Raw genomic sequence first — 5,045 nt, 5'->3', positions numbered from 1 at the left:
GATAACACTATCTCTACCCAACATATTCAAGTCTGGGATTACAGGATAGGTCAATGGACCTAGGTCATGCTTCATTCATTCATTATTTCATTTATCTATTCAACAAACATTTATTGATTGCCTACTATGTGTCCTTACCCTGAGCAAGGCATTGTGCACATAGTGGAAAACAATGCATCTGTCCTGATTCAAGGAGCTGGGAGCCTAACAAGGGCCTACAGTTAAGTACATAGGAAATTGCAGTGTGACAGGCAATTGCACTGTGAGATTTGTGACCCAATTTCTCAGATAGATACCAAAATATTTCAAGGTGTGCAAGAGTTTGCACAGAAGTACTTGTGCAGAAGTACAAATGAGTGCTTAAATGAACACTTACTATTTTTGAGAGCAATTTATTTATTTTCCAAAATGAAGTACTACTTTATTGAAAAGAGGTCAAATGTGCCACCTATCTATGCTTGGTAACTTCAGGTAGCAGATGCACATTTTAAATAACAGTAACTCTATTTGCAAAGCATCTTTTATCTTGTTAGTCCATAACATGCTTTACAAACTCGATAAATGTCTATCATATATTTTTATAAACATTGGTTAAAACACTGATGTTTTAATATATTTCATGTCATAAAGTATATTAGTTTTCTAAAAAAGCCCTCCAGCAGTAATTTTGTTAGTACTTACATTAAAGGCTGTCACTTGCATTTCATAAAACACGTCAATCTGCTGACAGACATAAGATGGTGTGTTTTTTTCTCTTGATAGGGACATGGTTTCCTATGATGTTTTAGGCATGGCTCTTCTTCAGGTCTGTACCTCATTTTCCTAATTTTGTATAAGTGAAAACTGAAAAGATAAGAGCAGAAGATACACCATCACCTTTCTGGGTGATAATCCTACTGTGATCTTAGCACAATGTTAATGGGTGCAAAATGTATGTGATGTTAATTTAGTGACTTGTGAGGAAAGCATCTGGAGTTTAATGTAGCAGTGTCACTATGCAAAAAATGTAATCATAATGCTGGCAAGACTCAGTGCTCTGGATGAAACCCAAATTGTTAGTGCCACAAGGGCATTTAAAGCCAAGCTGGAGAGAGGGGAATTCACAGGAAATGCCACGACATGTTCCCCGATGCCTCAACTTGTCTACCATTTGGTTATAAAACAAAAACAATTTGAGGAAGGGTTTTGTAAAACCAGAAAAGGAGCTCTGGGAAAGGGGGAGGGATGGGGAAGAGCTTTGATTTTGCTTCTATTTTCTTTCTTTTATGTCCCTTTATGTGTGCCTTATTGTATAGGTCCTACAGATACATACAGAAGTACTTCTGCATAGGATGTATACTCAGCTTGCATGAGGACATAGGATTTGGAGGTATCTCTAGATATTTGACCATGTAGAACACAGTGGTAGGGTCCATAGTTGGAACTGGCCATTTAGAATGGTGGAGTAGATCCTGTCCATTGTGGTTATAAGGTATTTTTGAATAAAGAAAATATTACTGAGGTCCTAGGTCACTGAAGCCATTATAAGCTTCTGTGTTGGGCTTCCATGGGTACTTAATTCCTAGAAAATAAGTTGGATAAGGAGAAGACAGAAACATACACTAATGTTTAGAGCTGTATTGTTCTTTCTTCAGAATACAAAGAGGCTGATAGCAAGTGTCTGACCATTTGCTTGCTTAAGCTATAGCTGTGTTATTTTGACATTGTCACTTTCTGTAGATAATCATCTGATGTCTAAAATGCGTATGTATTGTGTTAGAATTTCCTGGAGCTCATGGCTGAACATATTGAGAATTTATATAATCAAAATGGTTTATTTGGTCTAAGTTTTTTTAACAGTTATGTAAGGAAGAGCTTTATAAACTTCACAAACCACTTTCATTACCTGCGTTGTGGGAAGGAAGTGGAAAGCGGTCTCTAACATGAGGGGAAGAGATTATATTCCATGTGTGTCTGAGTCCAATAGTGTGTTAAGCATAGAAGACTCAGTTCTAGACCTAGATCCACCCCTGAGTTCACAGAGTGACCTTAGGAAAGTCACTCAGACCCTTTGTATTGTCACTCTTCCCATCTGAAAATTGGGGACACATAGTACCCACCCTGTATATATTTTTTACAAGATTTTACATAGCACCAAAGGAGAAAATGTATGCAAGATTATTGTGAAAAGCCTAAGGAGTTATATATATCTGATAGTTTGTGGTTATTCTGAAGTGATTTTAGTGCATGAGCTCCTTGTCCTAAGGATCTCTAAGGGATATAAAAGCTCTATAGAGGAGCTATTTCCAATGAATTAGGTTTTCTGTATAGAAAATAGACACCCCTCGAAGGGACAAGGAGAAGTGTATAAACAAGTATATGGGCAGAGTTGCCAGCAGCCAGAATAGACTTCACAGCAACTCATTCTCCCCCTGCAAACTCCAGGTGTGAGAGAAACTGATTATGACGTGAGTGACTTCCTTTTAACCTTCCTTGACACACAGTGACATTATTTCGTCATACGTAATGATACGCCTGCATGCATGTAATCATTTCCTAGCTATTTTAAGGATCTCTGCTTACATACATAGTTACACATCATTCAATTTGTCAGAATCCGGATTGTAACATAAAAGTGATGTCTGGTCAGATGTTCCTTCTCATGTTCCCACACAGACCATATGTACTTGAAATAAAGCAGCAGTCAGGTGGGCAAAAAGGACCATGAGTAATTGTACTCTTTTCTTCCTTCTACTTTCTTCTTTCTTATCCACACCTGTTCACTCCCCCATTGAAAGACTATGACAAACGGAGCGCATCTAACATAGAAGGGAGCTTGCCAGATGGCTTCGTATCGTTTCAGAAGTTGTTACCGAAGGGAATCACAGGTCTCTGAAGAACCAACAACTTCACCTACCTGATGCCAATCTTCCTCAAGACCCCACCAGGTGGCAAGGAGGCACTTTCTCTCTAGGAAGAAGCGACAGGTCACGTCAAGTTGAGAAAGACCTAGGCAAGGGACTCAAAGCATAGCCATCATGTTTGGTACAGTTGTGAAGTGGGAAATGGAGACCAGTGACTGATGATTTACACAGAACCAGATGGAACTCCCAAAAATTCTTGAAGAGTGTAGCAAAGAGCTATAAATTCACTGCAACACATTTCTTTTTCCTGTTAGGCATGTTGCTAGACTAGATTCTCCTCCATCCTCCTAGGGATACATGCCACTCTTGAGCCAAGATGATTCAGAAGCTAATGTGCTTTTTCTTACTCTGTTTCCTTGCCCATCAGATGAATGAAAAAGCCTCCAAGGATATAGAGAAGGGCAGAGACAAGACAAGATAGACACCCAAAGGCACTTATATTAGTAAAAGTACAGTCTACCCTGACTGAGGAAAAGGGAGAGCATCTCTCTCTACACTGAATTCAAAGGATGGTCAATTCACCAGTAAAAGCATTCACTTGAAACTGGGACCTAATGAACATCTAGAATCTACACCAGTGATCCTCAAAGCGTGGTTGCCAAACAAGCAGGGTTAGCATTAACTGGGAACATGTTATAAATGCCAAATTCTTGGGGCCTGCCACAAATGAACTGAATCAGAAACTCCAAAGGTAGAGTCCAGCAATTTTAATAGGTCCTCCTGGAAGTTCTGATGCATGCTGAAGTTGGAAGAACCCTGTTCTGGAGATTTCAGGACCACGGTAGATTCTGAAGTGTGTTCACAGAGGGTAAATGGCTCAACACTCCCAACTCAGACATCTTGGTATATTCTTCAGGCTTATTTGCAAATATTGGAAAACCAGGTTGGAACAAAGGACTTACTGACACTTTGCTTCAAGCCAGAATCTACTTTGGGACAAAAAAAAAGAAAAGACACACATCAGACTTGCCCAGTGATGTGTATGATCCCCAGTCTGCACACCTAGGCAGGGTTGGCTAGGGGATTTGTGTGGGGTTGGGAGAGAGAATAGCCTCAACATTTAATAGAGTGTAGCTTTTCCTAGGCAATATTTAAAGGGGCTGAGACTCCCCCAGAACCCCAAAGCTTTGAAAAGTTTGACGTAATTTTCCAAAGATGTCCTGAATGCTCAAGAGAAATAGTTCAGCACTGTGGGAGGTGCTGCGATTAGCAGGGGACCCTACAAGCTTGCAGTCTCAGGCTCTCATTTGGCCCTCGGCTGCCTTTTTATTCTTGAATCACAAGAATTGTAAGGATAAACGCTTTGCAGCCTCTGCTGTATCATGGGAAACAGCAGAAAGCCCCCCACAAAAATAATGCTTAATCCCAGGGGGCAGAGTCATACTCACTTGGATGGAAATGAGAAAGGAAAGCTGTGCCATTCGAAGTCTGCCGTCTGACCCTTCCATCGGCACCATCTTGCACCCAGAGTGTCAGGTTCACAAACACTCCTGCTGCCAGGCTTGGCCCCTGTTCATGTTCTGTCACGGGGGACAAGACGAGGTTTCATGGATCAGCTGGGGAGAGGTGAAGGCCTGACCTCCAGGTCACACAGATCTCTAATGGGTTTCCCTGCCTGCCTTTTGCTTCATGTTCGGTCCAAAGAGATTTTCCCTCTGGGTGAAACTCATTTTTCCTTGCCTTCCTCGGCAACGGCCAAGACCAGGTGGGTGGCCATTTACTGAGAAGGTATGGACTGGTGCAAGTATCTGCACACAGCCTAAGAGAGAAGGTAAGAGAACTAGAAGAAAACGCACCTCTGTGACAGCCGGGGAAGGGGCTGAGGTGAGGCAAGAGACGCCTTGATGCCACTTGCCTTGGGTGCAGATGAGAAGTGTCACCAGAAAGCTCAGTAATCAAAATAGATGATAGTCGAGTACACTAATTTAAAAAACAAAGTGAAAGCAAAGAAAAATCCACCATGAACGAAACATCAAACATTTAAGTAAAAGATCAGATTCGTATTACCGAGGTTCCCTTTTGCTTCAGGCTTCAGTGTTGTGTCTGTGACTATCAACCGCAACACACAGAGCAAATACATTCATTTTTGTTTAGAATAGACAGGTGGGTGATCAGTAAAGGCTACTCCTCTGAGGTCAGAAA

At 41.2% G+C, this 5,045-nt stretch overlaps 1 long non-coding RNA gene across 1 annotated transcript; it reads right to left on the bottom strand.

Annotated features, from left to right (window-relative positions):
- Window positions 1-686: 686 nt before the first annotated feature.
- Window positions 687-4,375, bottom strand: LOC140844303 (uncharacterized). Its single transcript, XR_012122460.1, has 3 exons — window positions 4,292-4,375; window positions 2,897-2,949; window positions 687-843 (listed from the first exon to the last, which is right to left on the bottom strand). It is a non-coding gene; the product is annotated as an uncharacterized lncRNA (long non-coding RNA).
- Window positions 4,376-5,045: the final 670 nt, after the last annotated feature.

Source organism: Manis javanica, chromosome 11, assembly GCF_040802235.1.
Source record: "Manis javanica isolate MJ-LG chromosome 11, MJ_LKY, whole genome shotgun sequence".
NCBI lineage: Eukaryota > Metazoa > Chordata > Mammalia > Pholidota > Manidae > Manis > Manis javanica.
The sequence above is the reverse complement of the archived record's forward strand: the minus strand, read 5'-3'. Positions and strand labels throughout refer to the sequence as shown.